General features: G+C 48.1%; 1 pseudogene across 1 annotated transcript in view; it reads left to right on the plus strand.

Moving 5' to 3' along the window:
• LOC147018575 (guanine nucleotide-binding protein-like 3) overlaps positions 1-13,567 on the plus strand; it is a 47,082-nt pseudogene that overhangs the window by 9,509 nt on the left and 24,006 nt on the right. Inside the window, exons 7-8 of the transcript XR_015062837.1 lie at positions 1,441-1,567; positions 1,774-1,861. The product of XR_015062837.1 is annotated as a guanine nucleotide-binding protein-like 3 (transcript). The remainder of the gene's footprint in view (positions 1-1,440; positions 1,568-1,773; positions 1,862-13,567) is intronic.

Below are 13,567 nucleotides of genomic sequence, written 5' to 3' on the forward strand. Positions count from 1 at the left end.
TTGTGTCCAACACAACTAATATTTTGGTGTCTCCCCAATCAAATTTGTGAAAACAATTGTCATTGCTTAAAAGGTCCCCCCACCCCCCGCCCCCCATCAATTGATAGGTTAAGTTTATGGATATGTTTCCTGCCTATTTGCCATCTTGTTAGACAAGCCGACACCACACTGCAATTTGTATTCCATCGGGGTGGAAGTACGATCGCAAATACTTGCAAATCAATTTGATTTCCCAACGTTTATGTTCAGACTCTGGTGCGATGGCCTTGAATCTAGATGTGTGCACACTCGCTTCTAAGCTGTCCAGCCTGGTTTTGAATCCTGACCCAGCTGCAGATGTCATCCTGGGGTTTCATGGGCACGGTGATTCATCAACGTATGTGCCATCCCTTGGATGGATGTTAAACTGTGTCCTCCATCTGCCAGCATTAGTTGCCGGACATTAATGATCCCATGGTGTCCTTCATGAAGAGTGGGTGAGCTATTTCCGGCACCCTGAACAAATTCCAAATCTTCTATAAACTAAAGGGGGCACTGCATCAGTGGGCGGAACAGCCATGCCTCCATCCTTGTGCTGCATATGAAAGATGAATGTACAGACTTAGATTTTATTTTAACCGGGTTTGAGGCTTGTCGTGGAGCTGCCACATACCCACATCTCATACACATGGACATAACAACAAATACACGTGATACAACACAAGAATGTTAGACAAGACAAACACAGCCATTGAGCTTGGAGAACGTTCTGTCACTTCCCGGGGTAGTCTGCGTAGCAGCGATATCGCAACAATCTCACCGCACTCAGTGAGGCATTTCCGAAAGAGGGCTTTCCTCCTCCCCATGGAACCCAACCTATGGCGATTGTACGTGCTTTTATCCTTTTAAATTCTCAACATCAAGCAAGGAGTTGGCACTTACCATTTTAAAAGTCTTTGGTATGACTAGGCCATGGTTTGAACTGCCAGCCTCCCAGACCCGGAGCGGACGTTGTTAAACCGTGACACATGCCTACAAACCTTCCACCCCCCAACTCCCCCACCCCCAACTCCTGGTGAGGGTGTATCGTGACTTTCAAATGTACACAGCAGGGCTGCGTGGAGTTGCAACCAACACTGAAGCCCATTTTTTGTTCTCATGAACTTCACTCCCTTGGTCCCCGCCGTGTATGCAGCAAGTGTTCCGAAAGAGCCAGACACCCACGCGGGAGTGTTTTGTTGACCAATTATACGAGTTCTTTTTTGTCTGTCAGATAATTAGTTAAGATGCAAATATAGCTTTTGTGACACCTCCCATCCCCAACCCCCACTCTCTTACCATTTCTAATGCTGTCATTCTGACTATGCTTTTTACACTAAAAATGGACTTTTGTTCATGTGTAAAATTAAAAGAAGTCTGATTTGAAATGGGTGACATGAGCTCCATATTTTCCTTCTTCAGAAACGAAGAAATATTGTGTGTACGGAGGTGCCCATGAGCCCACCACTCGGAGCTGGGACGTTGCACAAGATCTTGTCTGGGTTTGTGGCTGGGCAGTCGAGAGGAGACATTCGCGTAGCATTCTTTGGTAATTTTAAAGACTTGTAGGTGATGTGTAAGATCACACTTGGACACATGATGACGATCTTTCAAACTGAATATGATATTTGGAGAACCAATCCAACCCTGATGTCTGAGATAAGTTTGATTGATTTTGGTCTTTTCTTCCCATTCCCACTGTAAACTTTGCTCTCTGTGTTTTTTTTTCTTCCACCACTGTATTTTCAAACTCAGGGTTTCCAAATGTTGGTAAGAGCAGTATTGTGAACAGCTTGATGCAGAAACCAGTGTGCACCTGCAGCCCCAAACCTGGCATCACACGGTAGGTGAATTTGTCATGGCAAATCGTACTTTGGATGAGGAATCGGATTTTGTTCGACAGCCTTGCATTGTTGCGACGTTTGACTTGCATTTCACAATTCACCTGGCGTATTTATTGAAATTAAAGGGGTGGATGGACAATGAGCATAGTTTGCAGTTGTATCGCTACTAATCCCATCATAGCTGCATTGGAATACTTGAATGCCCTACTAAGTACCAAGTTCCAAATGAACCATCTTGTGAAACACTGCAGTGGTTTGAGGAGAAGAACATCAACCACTGTCTACGATGGGCACAGAAATGCTGCCTATTAGTGGTGTTACCCAAGTCCTATATCTCTCTCTCTCTCCCTGATGTACCGTCATCTTCGCAGAGCGTCGGTGCCACCGAAGCAGCTAACTGAGCAAGGGTCATGCTGGGTGGTTTCCCATTGCCTTCCCAGCAGTGGATGGGGAAGGAATTTGGAATGTGACCATGGTGCCAATGATAGCTCGCCTACGCAGAGCAAAGCATACCGTGGGATCTTTAACGTCCACCAACTTCTGCCAACAGACAGGATTCCCATTTAACGTCCATCTGAGGGATGGCACACATTGATGAATCATCGTGTCTGTGAAACACTGGTTTGACAGTTTATAACTGGGTCGATATTCAAACCCAGGCTAGATGGCTCAGAGGCAAGTGTACCTACTTCGAGGCCATCCTGTCAGCCTCACTCAAGACCTATAAGCGACAATTTATTTCATATGCAAATAATGTAGTTTTTATGCCTCCGCAGCCAAAGACCAGAGGCATTATGTTTTCAGGTTGACCGTCCATCCCTCCGTTATCGGATTTCTATTTTTTTATTATTATTATTTTTAAACCCTGATGACCTGTGAATCATTGAATGGACTTCAACCAAATTTGCCAGAAGTATGAACTGATTTGATTTTAGGTTCAATGGGTCAAAGGTCTTGTGCCGTTTGAAAATAAATTTGCAGAACATAACTTGAGTTGGAAGCATCTGGTGTTGTCTCTACTTGTCTCTCTTTTTCTCTCTCTCATGCAGTGTTTCTCAACCGGGGTTCCGCGGAACCCTTGGGTTCTGCAAGAGGTCGCAAGGGGTTCCGCGAGAAACAGTAATAAATAGGCTAATATATTTTTGAGTAGTTTTTGTTTGATTTAATATTCGTAATTTTACTATACACGTACGGCATATTGTTGGACACTCCTTGGTTATTATAATAGAGGCTTCAACCTCTTATATTATTTACATTATAACAACCATAGTTAATGTATTTAACGATGTTTATATGGCGCCAGTGTGAAACCGCCCTCACTGGTTCGTGGACGTCCTGTACGCGGCGGATTCGTGTATCATCGAGTGACTGACTCAAGTACGGGACGCATGCACGGTGTCCATCTATCTTCTCTGTGCTTCCTCGCGCGGTCTCTCTCTCTCGAGGTTAGTTCTTCTGTTTACCTTTATTGCTTCAGCTTTATTTGTTTAAGTTTTGTTGATCAAGTTACATGAGGTGTGTTTTTTTTTTTTTGATTTAAAAAAGTTTTTTTTTTGTGAATTAAAACCTCGGTGTGACGTCTCATAAACAAGCAGTATGGTTTTTTTTTCATTGCCAATAAATTTGACAAAAAGGGGGTCATTTTTTCCTTAAACCAGCTATCCGAAAAAAAATATTATATTTACCACGTGAACTACGATAAAAATATATGAGCTAGATATTAATAATGGTATATAATATTTTTTTATGCAGGGGTTCCCCGAGACATGAAAACTATTTCAAGGGTTCCACAAGGGGAAAAAGGTTGAGAAACGCTGCTCTAATGTGATCTTTAATTGAGATCAGACGTGGCGGGTTAACATCTCACATTAGTGCAGGCATATCCATCGCCGCATTCACGTCATATTGCATTGTCTGCTTCTTTTTTGCTCAATGACCCTCACCACGCCCAAATTAATTCCTCTTTTGAACTTTCTCAGAACACTTTCAGCGTGTTGAAAGTTATTCTTATTTTAACTCGGAGCTTCCACTTTTGTTGGACAGCATATGGCAATGAAAAACTCGTATCCATTTGCTTGTGGTACTTTTGTTACAGAACAGTATAACATATATAATTGTGCTGTTGGTAAAAGTTAATTGTAATGTGGGTGAAAATGACCTGTACTGAGTGAAATAATTATGTTCAAATTGGCTTGTTTAAAATCCTGTCTTGTCATAATGAACTGTGCCATGGCTCTGGAAAAACTTTGAAAAGATAAACAGCAGGAGATAAGAACCAGACAGCTGCCTATGACCTTGCCAGCAATGAACCATTCTGGTTCAAAGCACACAAAAGGCTTGCTGACAGTTTGAGGAAGATATAAAATACTGTTATGAATTCGTGCCCGCCGGCGTACGATCGGCCGCGTAACTCCAATAGCAGCCGTGTCGCCCACCGGACGGACAATTCAGTCGTGACCCTCCTGGAATTATCGCCAGAAACCAGTCACAGGTGGGGTTTAACCTCACCACATTGTACCCACGCGTGATAGGGTGAATCGCCGAATGTCGATATACCTAAGTACTCGCGCGGATAACCTACCGGGGGGCTGCACCGCGCCGCAGGTCGGCCTGGGACACGAACTGCTTAAGCGGCCGTTCCGTTCTACAGTGATAACCGAGCGGTGTTACCGCCGACCTCGACGGTTCCGATTCTCTTTACCGGGCGTTCAAAACGCACTACTCATTCCACGATGCAAGATGGCCTTTCAAACGGGAAATAGGACACGACGAACGGGATACATTGCACACAAGGACATTTATTCAGTAGGCACGTATTACACACACAACACAAACAAGGCAGTAATGATGCAATTTACAAGACAAGAAATCAATACAACCGACTATAATTATTAGCAATGTACAGGCACAGTCACTTATGCAGGTTTACTTCATAGACGGCGCCTCAACATTCATTCCAAAACAAAAGGAAAAGACCTCCCTTCAGCGGCTGTCGAGTCCCCCCTCCACGACCATCAGCGTGATCGCGCCTGGTTACGGCCTCCCACGCGGCCGGCGAACCCTCTCCGGCACCCCTCGTCCGGACCCGCAGGTCCACCTGTCAGCCGGCACTGTTGCGCCTCCCGTCCGCGTCTCCACCAACAGGCTGCTCTCCGGACCACGAGCGCCGGACCGAGAGAGGGAGACTGAGAGCTCAAACAACGAGAGCTCATGGACCAAGATGAAGCGTTCAACCAAGAAGAACCAGAAGACCCGAGCCTCGCGTGTGTCCAGCCTTTATAGAGCGGGGTTCCGCCCTTTGCTCCGGCCCGTTTCTGGCTCCACCTCCCTTCGAGAAGGTTCCCAAAAAGGGGCGTTCCTCACTCCCGACCGCCTCACGTCGTGCATCCACCAATCGGCAGCGAGCTGCCCTGCTCCCTTCCCTTCACACCAAGCGCGGGGAAAAAAGGCGGGAAAACCCACGCGTCCTCGCAGTTCCTTCCTTGGCGCCTTTGTTTGCCGTTCGGAAGCGGACGTAGTGGCGAAGATGGGGGTGGTTGTTGTGTGGTTCAAAATGACAATAGATAAAGAAAAATGGCTATCTCAAAGGGTCGCAGCCCAGTGAACACGAAGAAATTCCCTTAAACAACGGTGGGGACCGATCTGAACACTCACTTACCGGCATAGCTAATCTAAGGAACCTTTATGATGAATTGCGAATTTCCACAGCCGTAACACTACCCCCTCCATTTTTTACAGACTCGTCCCGAGTCGTCAAATTTTCGTGTGCCATCATGTGTAAGCTGTGACCTCGTACAATTTACCTTTGGATCCCTGAGTGCGACATTCAGTGTATTCGTGTCCCCAAAATAAATAACCTACGGACTGAGTAACTAACTAAACAAACCCACTCATGCAGACGACTTAAATAAATTGCCGGCACAGGCCTCGAAGCAAACAGCCAACAGACGATCCGACCGGCACAGGCCTTGCAGTAACCAGCAAGCAGATGAAGTGGCTGGCACAGGCCTTGAAATGGAGGTTGGTGGAGGGAGTGCGGTGTTGCTGGCCACTCGGAAGGCGGGCTCGGATCTACCCTACTGTCTCCCTCCCAACCTATCGCCTTTGCCTGTCTCTGTCCATACCCACCCCCTTAATTTGCAAAATATCAATTTAGCCCCAACTTATTTTTTTGTTTTTATTTTTACTTCCCCTCCACTATAACTCATCCCCAAACCCCCTTTATCGTCTTTGTCCGGCTAACCTATCACGTCACCGAGCCTACTCCCAACCCCTACGTTCCCTTCCTGGAGGGGAATAAGGGAGAGCTAGCGTCCTGTGTCGAGGCCCAATTCAAGCCTCAGAACGGCCTCCTCAGATTTTCAGCGATCTCAACCTCAGGTAGGTCCAGTGGCCCAAAACGAGAGCGAAGGGATGGATGGTGCGGAGGTGTACACTTCCTATTCTACCCCAACATTTATTCCTTAAACTACCCCGGGGCTTTCAATAAGCGCCTCTCGCTTAAACTATAGGTTCTAACAACCAAGGTTCTCGTCACCTGTGTTGGTGTCCTTTCAATTTTGGGCCATGCCCTCCAATTTTCTCTCATGCCCTTGCACGGTTCCATGGCTGGGACGCGTGGCTCCCTTGGCAGGAGCTACCCTCTGCCGATTCCCCAACGATGGCACCCCCGGGCACTACACTGCCTCCAAGCCTACCAGCTCCCTAAACTGGGGAGTGCCATCCCTGGCAACTCCCCCTCAATGCTCACGTGGCAGGCTGGCGCCCCGGGCCCCTTTCCGAGGATCGCCCGTGCCCAGTACACTGCCCACGCGGCCTATGGCGCCCCGGGCCCCGCATCAGCGGGTCACCCGTGCCCATTACGCTATCCCGGCCCCCCATGGGCCCTTGGCGACTAGCCCGGTGCCCGGGGTACCCACTCAGCGATACTCGCCGTTCGCAGCCACGCTCCCAACCCGTCAACAGGGCTCCTGCACCCCTCCAAGCGGGTATCGAGCCGACATTCCCACCAACAGCAAAACGACCTCCATTTTGTCAATTTGGCTAACCCGCTAACTCACATTACACTGACCCTGGGGTCCCTTGGGCGGGAGTCACTCCTCCCCCCAATCACTCATTGCACCATGCATTCCCCATTGACTCCATACATACAGACCTGCTGGCCTCACTCACTCATCAAGTACCTTTTCCACTCTCTTCTCACACATCGCTGATCACTGCCATCCTGCTTGCGAATCCCCTAACTTACTCGTGCTCTCTCGTCGTCCCTTACAATACAGCACGTTCCATTTAACACTACGTAGCTAAGCTACGTCCCCTCTACACACTCACTGTCTGTCTCTGTCTCCAAATCCTCAAAAATCATTTCCCCTCCTTAATCTGACTACAATCCCTCCACCTAATCCATTCCATGGGCCCCATGCGGACTTACCCCTGCCCCATGAAGCTGGTCTCACTAACACCAACCCTTCCCCCTAACTTGTGGTATCCTGTGCCCAGGCAAGGGGGTCTTCCACCCCTTGCCTGGGAATCCTGTTCACCCAAAGCGAGGCTTGCTTTTTTATTTATGCACGTGCACCAGCGCAGCAACTCGCAACCTGCGCTCTTTCCCCGTGACGTCATGGCAGCTGTTCACGCTTCGCGCACCTCGTCCCTCGAGGAAGGTACCATCCGGCAGGGATTCACCCTCCTGCCGGATTCCAACCACACGTGCAGCCATGACGTCACCCTGCGCATAAAAAAACAAGCCTTGCGTTTCGAGGGGTTCCCCCACACGAACACATGTGCTCTGCCCGCCGGAGCTTCACACACACGCTCGCGTGGAGAACCCATCCGGTCCGAATCCATTTCCCAGCCGAGCTTTTGTCTGTCGCGGGATCGGCAACATCCACCACAGGCGTTTCCGGACCGGGTTTCACTCCCGCAAGCGCGCACGTGGCGGCCTCGTGCGCTGCACGGCACGAACCTCGTGCGCGCTGCCGTGCAAACCCAGCACGGTTCCCAATGCCTCTACGGCCGCTACCCGGCCTTTGTCCACCGTCAGGCCCCGTCTCCGTCGCACTCTTGCACACAAACTCCCACGTGCCACGAGGCTCACACACCTCGAGATGGCATTCACACCGGGAAATGCGGTTACATGTTCCTGCATGCCAGCCGACATCTCCCTTGCATACCTCTCTCTCTCTCTCTCTCTCTCTCTCTCTCTCTCTCTCTCTCTCACTCTCTCACTCTCTCACTCTCTCTCTCTTTCTCTCTCTTACTCTCTCTCTCTCTCTCTCTCTCACTCTCTCTCTCTCTCTCTCTCTCACTCTCTCACTCTCTCACTCTCTCACTCTCTCACTCTCTCACTCTCTCACTCTCTCACTCTCTCACTCTCTCACTCTCTCACTCTCTCACTCTCTCACTCTCTCACTCTCTCACTCTCTCACTCTCTCACTCTCTCACTCTCTCACTCTCTCACTCTCTCACTCTCTCACTCTCTCACTCTCTCACTCTCTCACTCACTCACTCACTCACTCACTCACTCACTCACTCACTCACTCACTCACTCACTCACTCACTCACTCACTCACTCACTCACTCACTCACTCACTCACTCACTCACACACTCACACACTCACACACTCACACACTCACACACTCACACACTCACACACTCACACACTCACACACTCACACACTCACACACTCACACACTCACACACTCACACACTCACACACTCACACACTCACACACCCTTTGTCACAAACGCGGTCGCTCTCACACACGCCCTTGCACCCATGCTATGTGAGCGTTGCAGCACGCATTTTGCCACACTTATAAACACACATTTCGACACCACACACACCGGGACCACACTCGCAAGCACACTGGGGATTCGTGCCACCACAAGGGTTCCCGGGGCCTCCATACCCCCCAAGCTCGGCGTGCAGCAGTCGCCCCCTCTACCTCGCTTGACACGACCGAACCCACCTGGTCGTGATCAGCTTCAAGGGAGAATAGCGTCTCCTTCCGTTCCCGAAGGAGGCTATCCAGCTGCTCGCACTGGGTCACAAAACATTCCACCAGCTCACCCTCATGCTCCTCCACTACCTCAATATGTGTGCTCGTCCTTAACCCCGTCTTTATCGTGCAGTCTCTCCTCTAATTTTTTTCTATCTCCCTCGTCTCTATACATTTTCTCTCCTTGTTCCTTATTTCTGTTTCTTCCTGGTTCCATTTTCCTTCCCATTTGAGTCGTTCTTCCTCTCTGAGCCCCATTAGCTGTTCGTTCTCTTTCCGGAGTTTTTCAATCTCCGTGGACTCAATTTTTGCTCTCCCTTCGAGCTGGCTAATTTCAAACTCGTATAGTTTTTGTTTTCTCTCCCACTGTTCCTCATGCTTTTCAGTCTCCAATCTCATAGTTTCCTTCAATTGGTTAACCTCAAATTCATGTTCTTTTTGTTTTCTATCCCATTGTTCCTCTCGTTTTTCCCTCTCCAATCTCATTGTCTCCCTCAATTGTCTGATTTCTTCATTCCGCTTCATTTGTTGTTCTTTGTGTCTTTTATTCCACTGTCTTTCTTGTTCCTCATTCTGCAATCAAGTTATTTCCTTCAATTGGCTGATTTCCTTCTCCTGTCTCATTCGTTCTTCCTTCATTACTCTTTCTTGTTCCTCATTCTTTTTAATATGGCCTTCGCTTCCAGCTGTTCGATCTGTACAGTGTGGTTCCTTAACGTTTCATACTCTGTTGTCGTTCTCTCTTCCCTCAACATCTTCAGTTCGTTTTGTAATCCCGTTTCTTTGTTTTGGTGTTTCAGTAACTCAGAAGCTTTTTTTCTCTACCTCCTTTCTCATCTCTGCACACTCCAACCTTGCTTTGGCTTCTAACTGTTTGATCTGTACAGTGTGGTTCCTTAACTTTTCGTTCTTTCTTCCCGCAACATCCTCAGCTCGTTTTGTAATTCCATTTCTTTGTTTTCGTGTTTCAGTATCTCAGAAGTTTATTTTTTCCATAGTTCCTCTCCCAATTTGCATGCCTCCTCACTCATTTCACTCATTCTCTTGCTCATCTCCGCCCCACTTTCCACTGCTTTCCTCCTCAATTCGTCCCTTTTCCTATTGTTTTTCTTTAGTTCTTCCCACCATTCCTCTTCTTCTTTTATCGTCTTTTCTAGGCATTTTCTTTCAAACTGGCCTATCCTCACCTCTCGCTTCAGTTGTTCCAATTCATAGGTACTCAAATCTACTTTCCTCATTTCTCCTTCTCGTTCTTCGAACTGTCTTGACTTTTCCAATAATTCTTCCTTAAGTTGTTTTAATTCCAAATCGTGTTCCTTTTGTTTCTTTTATAGCTTGGTTTTCCATTCTTCCTCTAATTGTTTCCGAAGCACGCCCATGTCCGCCTGCCTCGCCTGCCATGATCACGTGGTTTGAAGCGGTGACTGAAAGCACTCGCCTCGTGTCGTGCCGTTCGTTGCGCTAAAAATAGCCGCCTGCTCCGTGCTGCGCCGAGGTGCGATCGCGCCGCCATTGTGCGACTCCGTTTGCAGGCAAAGTCTGTGCTCAGTATATGGGGTTGAGCTCCCCCGTGGATTAAAATTACAAAAGGAACCGTCCCGGGCCATGGATTCTACATTATAACACATATCTAATCCACCCGGCACCCGTTCGCCTTGAAAAGTCATCTTATTTCGCGGAATAATTTAAATGCTCGTAATTTGGGGAACAGGAAGGGTCGCTTCACTCACTCCTGATCCGGTTCCGTAAATTTAGTTGGAGGCGGGATGGATTCGAATCCCACTCCCAGACACCAGTGTTACGAATTCGCGCCCGCTGGCGTGCGATCGGCCGCGTAACTCCAATAGCAGCCGCGTCACCCACCGGACGGACAATTCAGTCGTGACCCTCCTGGAACTATTGCCAGGAACCAGTCACAGGTGGGGGTTTAACCTCACCACAGCCCAGTCCGCATTCTACCCGCGCGAAAGAGGGTGAATCGCCGAATGTCGATATACCTAAGTACTCGCGCGGATAACCTACCGAGGGGCTGCACCGCGCCGCAGGTCGGCCTGGGACAGGAACCGCTTAAGCGGTCCGTTCCGTTCTACAGTGATAACCGAGCGGTTACCGCCGACCTCGACCGTTCCGATTCTCTTTACCAGGCGTTCAAAACCCACTACTCTTTCCACGATGCAAGATGGCCTTTCAAACGGGAAATGGGACACGACGAACGGGATACATTGCACACAAGGACATTTATTCAGAAGGCACGTATTACACACACAACACAAGCAAGGCAGTAATGATGCAATTTACAAGCCAAGAAATCAATACAACCGACTATAATTATTAGCAATGTACAGGCACAGTCACTTAAGGAAGGTTTACTTCATAGACGGCACCTCAACATTCATTACAAAACAAAAGGAAAAGACCTCCCTTCAGCGGCCATCGAGTCCCCCCTCTCCACGACCTTCAGCGTGGTCGCGCCTGGTTCCGGCCTCCCACGCGGCCGGCGAACCCTCTCCGGCACCCCTCGTCCAGACCCGCAGGTCCACCAGTCAGCCGGCACTGCTGCGCCTCCCGTCTGCGTCTCCACCAACAGGCCGCTCTCCGGACCACGAGCGCCGGACCGAGAGAGGGAGACGGAGAGCTCAAGCAACGAGAGTTCATGGACCAAGACGAAGCGTTCAGCCAAGAAGAACCAGAAGACCCGAGCCTCGCGTGTGTCCGCCCTTTATAGAGCGGGCTCCGCCCCATTTCTAGCTCTACCTCCCTTCGAGAAGGTTCCCAAAAAGGGGCGTTCCTCACTCCCGACCGCCACACGCCGTGCATCCACTAATCGGCAGCGAGCTGCCCTGCCCCCTTCCCTTCACACCAAGCGTGGGGAAAAAAGGCGGGAAAACCTGCGCCTCCTCGCAGTTCCTTCCTTGGCACCTTTGTTTGCTGTTCGGAAGCGGACGTAGTGGCGAAGATGGGGGTGGCAGTTGTGTGGTTGAAAATAACGATAGATAAAGAAAAACGGCTATCTCAAAGCATCGCAGCCCGGTGAACACGAAGAAATTCCCTTGAACAACAGTGGGGACCTATCTGAACACTCACTTACTGACATAGCTTATGTAAGGAACCTTTATGGTGTATTGCGAATTTCCACAGCCGTAACACTACCGACAGTTTACGTCAGGAGTCGGGAGAGGGGAAACATGTAAACGGAGAGAAGGAATGGAGCTGTGTACCGCAAAATTCATTTTATAACCAGCTTACTCAGTAAAGGTGGAACCACGAGTCTTCTGTGTGTGAACCTTGAATGGTTCAGTGATTCTGTTCCCTGATTAAAGAACCAGCTTCACCCGGCTGTGCGCTGGTCGCTCTGAAGTCTAAATCTACCGGTTGGTCTACTCGTCGAATCTGCTGCCCTGCTGCATCTCGGAGACTTTCAAAGCAGGTATTTCCTCCCTGTTTGTATTAATAGGGTTGGGCACACATAGACTTTTTCTCTGTTGTCCCGTTGAAATGAGGATGATGTCTTAGGTTGGTTCTTAAGTAATATTATTACATGCCCTAGTAAGCCATAATTATCAAATTTTACCTGAAAAGTGGGTAAATTTGTTGACATAGGATGATGTCTTAGGTTGGTTCTTAGGTAATATTATTACATGCCCAATAAGCCATAATTATCAAATTTTACCTGAAAAGTGGGTAAATTTGGCAGCCATTTTGAATTTTTGCATTTTACCAACCGAAGACATCATCCTATGTCAAAAAGTTCAACGGATTCGTGATCAGCATGAAATTTGGCCATCAAAAACACTCCTTTCAAAAAAAGTATGGTTGTATGCCCAACTCTAGTATTAAGACTGCAGCCTCTCTCCTCACCTGCTGCCAGTACGCATTGTCCTTCACAGCGTGCAGTCCCGAATTCAACGTCGCACAGCTTGATCTGTGGACTTGGGTTCATCTGCATACTTTGGTGATGCAAGGTTTCAAGAACAAATTGACTAATTAGGTGACAAATTATCTCAGGTAGTCAGTTTGTAACATAAACCCAAGCAGGTTTTAAATAGGTGAAAGGTAGGTGGTGATTCAAGGAGTTTTGCAATGCAACTGACCTGTTAGATTCATCCTGTGTGTGCCCATTGGCCAATATCCTTTTCAACGTGTTCACATCCTACCCTTCACCCATTTATAACCTGCTGGGGTTTGTTACAGACTGGTTACCTGAGATGATTTGTCATGTCAAAAGTCGTGAGTCAATTCATAGCTGAATTTATATCTGTGGTATTTGTACTTTATTAATGTTGGGATTCTAAAAAAAGTCTTAAAGCATTTCTCTTAATTAATATTATTGTTTTAAAGGTAGACGGTATCGATTTATAAATATTACTTATAAAAGATCCTTCTGTCAATTGTCGTATACTGGTTTCACCGGTAAAACAACAAACAAGGCATATTATTGCCCTTGAATCTTGTACATCAAGACATTCTCCGGGAAACTGGCGCACTCTCTTCCATGCCTCGAGGTGGACACGTAGCACTTTATAGGACATTCAAATTGGTGAACATGGAGTCATGATTCCGGGAACTCATGACGACTCTGATGGATCGATACTCAAGTTCATAAAGATGAAAAATATATGGTTGCCCACAAAAAGTGATGTTGATGGTCTGGATGGTGATGGATACACATCTTGGGGTACAGCTAAGGGGAGGCCTGAACCAG

This window comes from Eptatretus burgeri, chromosome 10 (assembly GCF_056783735.1).
Source record: "Eptatretus burgeri isolate ZD-2024b chromosome 10, Ebu_testis_v1, whole genome shotgun sequence".
In the NCBI taxonomy this organism is placed as follows: Eukaryota; Metazoa; Chordata; class Myxini; order Myxiniformes; family Myxinidae; genus Eptatretus; species Eptatretus burgeri.